General features: G+C 41.5%; 1 protein-coding gene across 9 annotated transcripts in view; it reads right to left on the bottom strand.

The window, feature by feature from the left end:
• The window catches only part of CACNA1C (calcium voltage-gated channel subunit alpha1 C), a 649,893-nt gene that overhangs the window by 241,343 nt on the left and 396,797 nt on the right, over window positions 1-11,753 (bottom strand). The gene's annotated exons all lie outside the window — the stretch shown is intronic.

Here is an 11,753-nt window from a genome sequence, read left to right on the forward strand (position 1 = left end):
ATATACAGAACTTTCCACCTTAAAACAACAGAATATTCATTCTTCTCGAGCGCACATGGAACTTTCTCCAGAATAGATCACATACTGGGTCACAAATCAGGTCTCAACCGATACCAAAAGATTGAGATTATTCCCTGCATATTCTCAGACCATAACGCTTTAAAACTGGAACTCAATCACAAGAAAAAACTTGGCAGAAATTCAAACACTTGGAAGCTAAAGACCACTCTGCTCAAGAATGTTTGGGTCAACCAAGAAATCAAAGAAGAACTTAAACAATTCATGGAAATCAATGAGAACGAAAACATATCAGTCCAAAACCTATGGGATACTGCAAAGGCGGTCCTAAGGGGGAAATGCAGAGCCATCCAAGCCTCACTCAAAAAAATAGAAAAATCCCGAATTCACCAACTAACTCTACACCTTAAAGAACTAGAGAAAAAGCAACAAATAATGCCTAAGCCACGCATTAGAAGAGAAATAATTAAAATTAAAGCAGAGATCAATGAATTAGAAACCAGAAACACAGTAGATCAGATCAACAAAACTAAAAGTTGGTTCTTTGAAAGAATTAATAAGATCGATAAACCACTGGCCAGACTTATCCAAAAGAAAAGAGAAAGGACCCAAATTAATAAAATTATGAATGAAAGGGGAGAGATCACGACTAACACCAAGGAAATAGAAACAATTATTAGAAATTATTATCAACAACTATATGCCAATAAACTGAGCAATCTGGGTGAAATGGAGGCCTTCCTGGAAACCTATAAGCTGCCAAGACTGAAACAGGAAGAAATTGACAACCTGAATAGGCCAATAACCAGTAACGAGATTGAAGCAGTGATCAAAAACCTCCCAAAAAACAAGAGTCCAGGGCCTGATGGGTTCCCTGGGGAATTCTACCAAACATTCAAAGAAGAAATAATACCTATTCTACTGAAGCTGTTTCAAAAAATAGAAACAGAAGGAAAACTTCCAAACTCATTCTGTGAGGCCAGCATTACCTTAATCCCCAAACCAGGCAAAGACCCCATCAAAAAGGAGAATTTCAGACCGATATCCCTGATGAATATGGATTCCAAAATCCTCAACAAAATCCTAGCTAATAGGATCCAACAATACATTAAAAGGATCATCCACCATGACCAAGTGGGATTTATCCCCAGGATGCAAGGGTGGTTCAACATTCGCAAATCAATCAATGTGATAGAACACATTAATAAGAGGAGGGAGAAGAACCATATGGTCCTCTCAATTGATGCAGGAAAAGCATTTGACAAAATACAACATCCTTTCCTGATTAAAACTCTTCAGAGTATAGGGATAGAGGGAACGTTCCTCAAGCTCATAAAATCCATCTATGAAAAACCCACAGTGAATATCATCCTCAATGGGGAAAAGCTGAGAGCCTTTCCCTTAAGATCAGGAACACGTCAAGGGTGCCCACTCTCACCACTCTTGTTCAACATAATACTAGAAGTCCTAGCAACAGCAATCAGACAACAAAAAGAAATAAAAGGTATTCAAATTGGCAAAGAAGAAGTCAAACTCTCTCTTTTCGCAGATGACATGATACTTTATGTGGAAAACCCAAAAGACTCCACCCCCAAATTACTAGAACTCATCCAGCAATTCAGTAATGTGGCAGGATACAAAATCAATCCACAGAAGTCAGTTGCTTTCTTATACACTAACAATGCAACTGTAGAAAGAGAAATTAGAGAAATGATTCCATTTACAATAGCACCAGAAACCATAAGATACCTCGGAATAAACCTAACCAAAGAGGTAAAGGATCGATACTCTAGGAACTACAAAACACTCATGAAAGAAATTGAAGAAGACACAAAAAGATGGAAAAATATCCCATGCTCATGGATTGGAAGAATAAACATTGTTAAAATGTCTATGCTACCCAGAGCCATCTATACCTTGAATGCCATCCCGATCAAAATTCCAATGACATTTTTCAAAGTGCTGGAACAAACAATCCTAAAATTTGTATGGAATCAGAAAAGACCCCGAATCACCAAGGAAATGTTGAAAAAGAAAAACAAAGCTGGGGGCATCACGTTGCCTGATTTCAAGCTATATTACAAAGCTGTGATCACCAAGACAGCATGGTACTGGCACAAAAACAGACATATAGACCAATGGAACAGAATAGAGAGCCCAGATATGACCTTCAACTCTATGGTCAAATAATCTTCGACAAAGCAGGAAAAAACATGCAACGGAAAAAAGACAGTCTCTTCAATAAATGGTGCTGGGAAAATTGGACAGCCACATGCAGAAGAATGAAACTCGACCATTCTCTAACACCATTCACAAAGATAAACTCAAAGTGGATGAAAGACCTCAATGTGAGACAGGAATCCATCAAAATCCTAGAGGAGAACATAGGCAGTAACCTCTTTGACATCGGCCACAGCAACTTCTTTCAAGATATATCTCCAAAAGCTAGTGAAAGAAAAGCAAAAATGAACTTTTGGGGCTTCATCAAGATAAAAAGCTTCTGCACAGCAAAGGAAACAGTCAACAAAACAAAGAGGCAACCCACAGAATGGGAGAAGATATTTGCAAATGACACTACAGATAAAGGGCTGGTATCCAAGATCTATAAAGAACTTCTCAAACTCAACCCCCGAAAAACAAATAATCAAGTCAAAAAGTGGGCAGAAGATATGAAAAGACACTTCTCTGAAGAAGACATACAAATGGCTAACAGACACATGAAAAAATGTTCATCATCATTAGCCATCAGGGAAATTCAAATCAAAACCACATTGAGATACCACCTTACACCAGTTAGAATGGCAAAAATGGACAGGGAAAGAAACAACAAATGTTGGAGAGGTTGTGGAGAAAGGGGAACCCTCTTACACTGTTGGTGGGAATGCAAGTTGGTACAGCCACTTTGGAAAACAGTGTGGAGGTTCCTCAAAAATTTAAAAATAGAGCTACCCTATGACCCAGCAATTGCACTCCTGGGTATTTACCCCAAAGACACAGATGTAGTGAAAAGAAGGGCCATATGCACCCCAATGTTCATAGCAGCAATGTCTGCAATAGCCAAACTGTGGAAAGAGCCGAGATGCCCTTTAACAGATGAATGGATAAAGAAGATGTGGTCCATATATACAATGGAATAGTACTCAGCCATCAGAAAGGATGAATACCCAACTTTTACATCAACATGGATGGGACTGGAGGAGATTATGCTAAGTGAAATAAGTCAAGCAGAGAAAGTCAATTATCATATGGTTTCACTTATTTGTGGAACATAAGGAATAGCATGGAGGACACTAGAAGAAGGAAGGGAAAAATGAGGGAGGTGGAATTGGAGGGAGAGATGAACCATGAGAGATTATGGACTCTGAGAAACAAACAGGGTTTTAGAGGAGAGGGGGGAGGGGGGATTGGTTAGCCTGGTGATGGGTATTAAGGAGGGCATGTACTGCTTGGAGCACTGGGTGTTATACAAAAACAGTGGATCGTGGATCACCACATCAAAAACTAATGATGTATTGTATGGTGACTAACATAATAAAATTAAAACAAACAAACAAACAAACAAAAATACCCTGGGAATCTGAGACACCAGAAAGGTACACCTGGAATAAGTAACCTACCCTACAGTAAGACTAACTCTTTTTTTAAGAAAAAGATTTTATTTATTTACTTGAGAGAGAGAGAGAGGGAAAGATAGTGAGAGAGAGCACAAGAAGGGGGGAGAGGGGGAAGCAGGCTCCCCAATGAGCAGAGAGCCCAACATGGGGCTTGATCTCAGGACTCCAGGATCATGACCTGAGCTGAATGCAGATGCTTAACTGACTGGACCACCCAGGGGCCCCAGGAAGACCAACTCTTGACAAAGCCTGTAAGGAAGCTTTGACAAGATCTGAAAGGAAAATGGAGTTTAGAGGTTGAAGGGCTTTGGCTTTTAATCAGTTTGCACCAACAAGTGAAAAGCCAAGCCTACAAAAGTTCATGGTGATCAGTCAGTAACTGAACTGCCTGCTGAACAATCAACGCTCTTAGTAAGATGATAGAATCCAGTTCTCTATAACATATTATTCACAATTCCAGTATTCAGAAGAAAATCACTAGCTATATAAAGAAATAGGTAAATGTGATAAATAATCAAGAAAAATCTTTCAACAGGGAACTTAAAATGAGATTGCTCAGATGTCAGACTTAGCAGACAAGGATTTTAAAACAGCTTAAAAATGTTTAAAGAATTAAAGAAAAATATATTAAAAGAATTAAAGAAGTATACGGTCTTAAAGAGAGGATAGGGAATTTCACAGATAAATTGAAAACATAAAAAGAAATCAAATGGAGATCCTATAAAGAGTAACTGAAATGAAAAATTTATTGAATACATTTAATGAAGATGAAGTCAGCAGAGGAAAAAGTGAGTGAACTGGAAGAATAATCAACAGAATTTATTTGATCTATGAAACAGACCAAAAAAAAAGAAAAAGAAAAAAAAAACCAACCTGAAGAAAACTGAACAAAGCCTCAGGGACCAATGAGATAATATAAAATCACTTAACATAGTATAATTGTAGTCTCAGAAAGGGAAGCGTGAGATTGGAGCAAAAAAATACATAGATATTTGAAGAAATAATGGCCTCAAATTCCCCAAATTTGATGAAAGCCTTCAACTTATGAATGAATCTGAAAAGCTCAGAGAACTCCAAGTAGGAAAAATATAATGAAAACCACAAGGGACATTGTAGTTAACTGCTAAAAGCCAAAGATAGAAAATCTAGAAAGCAGTCAAGAAAAAAAAGAAACATGTACAGGGGAACCATGATAAGAATATCAATGACTTTTCATCAGAGAAAATGGAGGCCGGAGAAAATGGAATGGCATCTTTATAGTTCTGAGAAACAAAAGGTGTCAAACAGGAATTGTATATCCAGCTAAAATATTCCTCAAAAACAGGATGGAATAAAGACACAAGCAGAGAGAATTCTGCAGCAGCAGATCTGTGTCATATAAATCCTAGGGTGGGGGGAAATGATACCAGAAGGAAACTTGGATCTACAGAAAGGAATGGAGAGCACTAGAAATGACAAATGAGTGAGTAAGTATAAAAGACTATGCTTATGTTTTTTCATAATTTACTTAAAAGGAAAACTGACTGTTTAAAGCAAAAAAATATATTAACACTGTAGGATGGGGGTTAAATATATATATATAAGTAAAAAAGACATATAACAATCACACAGGACGGGGGTTTGGGTAAATGAAATTATACTATTGTTAAGTTATTACATTTGTGATGATACACAATTCAAATGTATGAATTTTATTGAATATAAATTATACTTCATTAAAGTTAATTTTTAAAAATCAATTGTAGTATTTCCCCTTTTCTAACCAGTCCAACTTGGAGCCTGAGGTAGGTAGAGAGTTGGACCCACAGGAATACTAATAGCTAATATTTGCTGAATGCTTCTTATGTGCTGAGCACAATTTTAAACACTTTATGAGCATTTATTTATTTAATTCTCACGACAACTCTGTGGAGTAAATGCAATTTTAACCCCCATTTTATAGATCAGGAAACTGAGGCATATAGCTAGTAAGTGGTGGCTCTGGGAATCTGAACCCAGGTAGTTGGACTCCACTGTCTACGTCCTCACCTACTAATTGTCATGGATCAGCAGGAGGGAACAAACCAAGAATAACAGGTACCTGGGGCTCATGCTCTGTGTATTGATCATTTTATGGGACACTGACCCCACTGTATCTCCATTTTCTAACCCCTCATTTTTCCTTCCAGCACTTATAAAGCATGGGTCACTTGTAAGCCTAAGTGGCCTTTATTATTATCATTATTTTAAATTAGGTTACAGTCACCTTGCTGCTGGCTATTACTTCATGTTTGGGGATCTCCAGGAAAGGGCCAGGCACAAAAGAGACTCAATCATGGAGCTTCCTGAGTTTAAGAAGCTCTTTCTCCTTCTGTGAGCTGCCCCCTGCCACAGTCCTGGGCACATGATCAATGCTTAATAAATATTATTGACTGCGACACCCTGGGTGGCTCAGTCAGTTAAGCGTCTGCCTTCAGTTCAGGTCATGATCCCAGGATCCTGGGATCAAGCCCCACGTCAGGCTCCCTGCTCAGCGGGGAGTCTGCTTCTCCCTCATCCCTCTGCCTGCTGCTCTGCCTGCTTGTGCTCTCTCTCCGTCTGTCAAATAAATAAATAAAATCTTATAAATAAATAAGTACATATTGTTGACTTACTATATGACATGTTCTCCCACCTCTGGCCTGATTGCTAATGTGTTGGGAGCTAAAGAGTAAAGGGATTTGCCAAAGGTCATGCCCTGTCAATGACTACATCTAGAATTAGTGAGTAAAAAAAAGAAATTCTCAGGGTACTGCTGTTCTCTGCCATTGAAGCATGTGATGATATGGCTCAGAAGAATTTTAGGGTTAATACAGTTTAAACTTTCATTTCCCAGATGAGGAAACTGAAGGTCAGAGGTTAAACAATAAGGTCACTTCGCTGGCCAGACTTAGATCCTGGTTTCTTCACCTGCAGACCCAGAGTGCCTCCCACTTTTTCACAAGTCTCTAGGTGGCAATGATACCATTTCTCATTAGTCCCTGTAACCAAAGAGGTTCTCACCAACCATCAAAACGTAAATAAACCAGCACCCTATCAATTGTCCTCAATCTTGAAAGCCACATGGAGCATCCTGATGAGAAAATGTGCCCTCCTCCAAACCACAGTGACCTGAGTCCTACAGGGAGTATTCCTGACTTGGAAAATAGTCTGAATCCATCTCTGTTCATTACTCTGGGAGAAGCACTTGGGACTATATTTGCCTATCTATAAATTAGGGATAATGTCCCTGCCTTCCTGGACCACTGGGCCAATTAATCAGCCAATAAAGCTCTTGCAGTCTGAAAGCCTTGCACTGATGCTGAATATTGCTTTTAGTTGGTGGTAACCCTAACATTTATCACCACCTACATTTTGTTCTTAAATCAAAAAGGGACATTTTCATCATGGGGGAATATCTGTGCTTTCCTTTAGTAAATATGAGAAGTTACTGCGTGATTGGATACATTCTTTGTCATTATTATTTTTTAAGCTGCTGTATATAGAACACCAAATAATAGAGATTTTCCTGGTTTAGTCAGATACTGTTATTGATATTCAATAACCTCTCAGTAAAACTCCATGACAACAGGGCCTGGAACTTTTGAAATATGGTCACTGTTTAAATTAACTTGTTTTGCTGCATTTGGGTCATCTTCCTTTCCTTACTACCTGATGCCGTGGCTCATCACAATCCATAACCTCTCTCTTCAAGAGGTGGATTTAAAGGAGTCTGTTGCTAGATGCTCCTGGGGCTTGAGAGGTAAAACCTCATCCCTGTCCATGGAATACTCATCACTAATCTCACTTTGTAGATAAAGAAACCGAGGCAATGTGAAGCAGGGAACAGAGATGTTGGTAGCAGAGCTGGGGTTGTAACTGTGCCCCTGACCTCCTATTCTGGGGCATCTGGAAGGGAGGGGTCAAGAGCTCCCAAATCAGAGGAGGGGGTGCAATAGTAGAATCATGCTGGGTGACATGGGAGAGGGATGGGCATCAACTCCCAGCTGCCTTGAACATGACAGGTTTTGGGGGACCGGGGCGGGACCCTATTCTAAACTCTGTTCTGTTTCTGGTAGGCAAGGAATGCCAACACCAGGGAGCTGACTTCAGAATCCTCACAGCAAAGCAGGCCAGCCAACCTGTTTGGAATATTAAGAGGCTGCACCGTTTATGGCTGTCCTCCAGAGGGTCTGCCCTGCTTTAGCGAACACAAGTGGAGTGGGAAAGTGGGAGGGAGCACTGACATTCCCTCAGGCTTCCCTCTTGGGGTGGCTATGAACTAATGTGTGCGAGGGAGCTCTGTGAGCTCCAAACACTATAGGAAACTGGAGGGTCCCATCATGGCTCCTATCAGTCTTTTTACAGGGGGTGTAGGAATTGAGTCCTGTCTGCCTGCCACCAGGGAGCTGTGTGACCCCGAGAAGGCCATTTAAGATGTCTTGCTGCAGTGTTCTCATCTGTAAAATGGAAACTTGGTTGGATCAGATATCTAATGTTCCTTCCCACTCAGACGTTCTTCAAGAATGGCACCATGAGAGGAATGCATGGAAGAAGGTTTCCTGTTTTAGTAAAAGAAAATAGCAGACGAGGGACCTAGAAGATGCTGCAGACAGGATTTCTGCATGGGATGGGCAGCTTCTGGTCCCTCCTAGGGAGAAGTAGAGAGAAGGATGGACTTAGGCACTTGCCCCTGACCTTGTATCAAGTAGCCTCGTAAGTGGCTTAAGGTCCCTCATTTTGGTTTTAGGTCCCACGACATTTAAGATCCCTTTAGGACAAAAGGGATGAAAAGGCAGAGAAAGCAAATTAGAAAGTGAGGGGAAGAAGAGGCGCCAAGTCCAAGGAAATGAAAGGGAAGAGAAAGTTGCGAGTGGAGAGGCAAGAGGCCTGCTACTGGCAAGGGCCGTCAGCTGGTGCAGAGAGGAAGAGCATGTGGAAGGAGAAAGAGACGCAGAGGCCAGGCAGGTCAGGCCCTTCAAGTTACAGGGAGAACAGAGATCTGGAGCGAACCGACCTGCCCAAGGTACCTGAGCTAGGTGGGCGTGAAGGCAGGGCTGGAATCTGAGTCTTCTGTCCACTTCAGGCTTAAGCTCTCCCGCCTCACCTGCAACATGCTGGCACTTTATGGAATTGTCACATGAATCAGAAGACAGGGAGGTCCAGGAAGGTGATGACACAGGCAGAAGAAAGAGCAGAGGGTGGGGAGAGGACAACGTGCACTCAAGCCTCTGCTCTGACTCATGGGTCTTCTCTGGGACGCAGGTTTCAAAATCTGTAAATTTCAGGAGCTGAGTGACTTGATTTGCAAATATCAGCTCTAGGCAGGCTTTCCCTCATCAAATCTGGAACAGTAAGGTGTCCTTAAATTCAGTGAGGGAGCTTTTGCTGGGACCATCTCTGGTACCTGAGCTCTCCTCCTCCCTGCACCCCCCTGGGAACACTGTCCTGGGAGCAGTAACGGTGACTGCAAATCCACTGTGGCCCACCTTACCGAAGAGCTAATTTCAGGCAGGATGGCATAACTGCTTTTGAACCATCAAAGTGTAAAAACACTCAGAAGAGTTGTTTTTAGCAGCTCTAATATGCCCCCAATGGGTCTGATTAACTGGCAGTGTTTGCTAATCAGTGTGGCCAATTTCACAGTTACTAATCCCCAGGAGGGGAGAAGCCATTCTGGGGGAAAAACTGCATTACGGGATGAGTATGGTTCACCTGGGTACTTGGGCGCTCAGGTGAGTTTGTCACTTTTGCAGCAGGAAGTTTTAAGTCAAGAATGCATTCTCTCAATAGCAATAAAGGCAGTGTGGCAGGTGTTCTGTAGTGTAAGGTCTCTGGCGGAGTGCTCAGAGAACAGGATGCCCTGGACCTGGCCTCCGGAAAGGAGGCTGGGCAGGGTGGGAGACGGTAGGCTGCTTTGGTCTGGTTCTGACCCCAGCTTTGCCACCAGCTAGCTGTGTGCAGGGAGGCTTACTGAACCTCCCTGGAGTCTAAGATCTGCCATCTGTTCTGATACTCTTTGAGGAGATTCCCGAGGCATTTTGCTGTCACTCTGCAATGCAGTCTTTTGGATATCTGCAGTGGAGAGGAAAGAACAGTCTATTTAGAAAACTGCCTTACTGGCCTGGCATCCAGGACCCACTGCGGTTTGCTCTGTGCCGAACTGCCTCACCTGGTTCTCACTATGTCCTCCTCAGTGGAGGACTGGTCCATGCGGAGACCTACGTGCTGGCCTGGGCTGGTGACCCAAACGAACGAGGTTTTCACCCCGAATGTCCTTTCATCTCTGTCCCTACATCTTCTACCAAAAACTTAAGGCTCGTTTCAAATACTGTCTCTTCATAAAGCTTTCCTGGGCTGCCACAGTCCCTGGTAAACTCACCCCTTGAATCTACTTCACTAGCATACATAATGCCTCTCTGGTAGTTTTTGGTCTCATGTTGCTATTTAACTCTTAAATGTTCTTTACCATTTAAAGTATATCTCTTTTGGAGCACCTGGGTGGCTCAGTTGGTTAAGCGTCTGACTCTTGGTTTTGGCTCAGGTCACCATCTCAGGGTCGTGGGATTGAGCTCCGTGCTCAGTGCAGAGTCTGCTTCAGATTCTTTCTCCCTCCCACTCTGCCTCTCCCTGCTTGTGCTCTCTCTGTCTCTCAAAAATCAATAAATAAAATCTTAAAGAAATAAAGTATATCTGTTTTGTCTTGATAGTGATTTTGTCGTGTTCTTCCATTTTACATGCCTTGTATAATATCAATTGACGGGATACAATGTAATGTAACCACTACCATTTAACTGAGCACTTACTAGAAGCAAGGCACTGTTTAAGTGCTTTGCATGCATTAACTCGTTTAGTTTTTCTAACACCACATGAAATAGGTTCTACTGTTATTTCCATTTTACTGATGAGGAAGCTAAGGCACAGAAAGGCTTAATAACTTATTTAAGGTCACAGAGTAAGTCAGTGCAGAAGCCAGGCAGTCTGATTCAAGAGCTCTTGCTCAAAACCACTATGTCTTGTCTCTCCTGGCACTTTTTTTCTGGTATCCAATCAACAGGTATTTGTTGGCTGATTGGTGTTGATTTGTTTTCAGGAAACAGTTCTAATCTCAGCAAGAAAAAATAGGAAGAAAGGGTCTGACCCCTCTCCACACATGGTCCTTACTGCTCCTTCTCACTTCTCAATTAGGAAGCAAACCCTTGTTTAATTGCTGTTTTCTATTCTGTGTGATTCCAGAAATGACACTTTTAACTGAGAAAGAGCTAATCTTATAAACACTCATATCACAGGGAAAGCATGTCCCATGAAAAGTCTCTATGGCATTCAAGTATCTTAACAGATGGGATAGTATTCTATTTATCTCTGTGTCTCCAGGGCCTCATTTAGTGCTTGGCTTACAGAAAGTGCTCAATAAATGTTCACGGTGAATGGATGCTATTTTCTAAGGCTGGCTCTGGTCTTGCATGGAGGTGACTGCTCAATCCCCTTCATTGTCAAATCAAGTTGGCTGCTAGGAGTTTTTGTCAAAGACCTCACCAATCTAAAAAAACACTTTCTCACCTCCATCTGTCTGATCCCTTTATTCAATCCACTCCTGAAAGTTCTTCTCCAGGAGGGCATATGGGATTGCATGGAAAGGAGGAAATGACCCTTTGCTTATTGCCCCACAAACAAATGCACTCCTGTTGTATACATTGCAAATATTTAATCACAACCCTCCATGTTATTGTTCATATTCACTGTGTAACATTTATTCCATATGGCCTATCCTTTGGTACAGTATGCATGCCTCACAAGCAGTGGGAACTGAGATCCTTAATTGATGAAGCAAAATGGACAAAACTTTCAATTACACAGAATTGCATCGAAAGAGTCAACTAATTTTTACATCCAGAGTGAAATCACCTCCGAAAACGTATTGTGTACAACCCCAGGGCCACAGTCATTCTCCTTTCTCTTCATAATTTTCTAGAATGCCTCTCCTTATTTATCTTTTAGGATCTATTCCAAATGCCACCTCCTTCAAGAAACCTTCCTGATTCTTTATCCCGATTCCCAAAAGTGTGGCATCTCCAAAGCATTCTTGTCACAGAACTCATCACATTTTTCTTAAGCTTTTTTTCT

This window comes from Halichoerus grypus, chromosome 6 (genome assembly GCF_964656455.1).
Source record: "Halichoerus grypus chromosome 6, mHalGry1.hap1.1, whole genome shotgun sequence".
Taxonomy (NCBI): Eukaryota; Metazoa; Chordata; class Mammalia; order Carnivora; family Phocidae; genus Halichoerus; species Halichoerus grypus.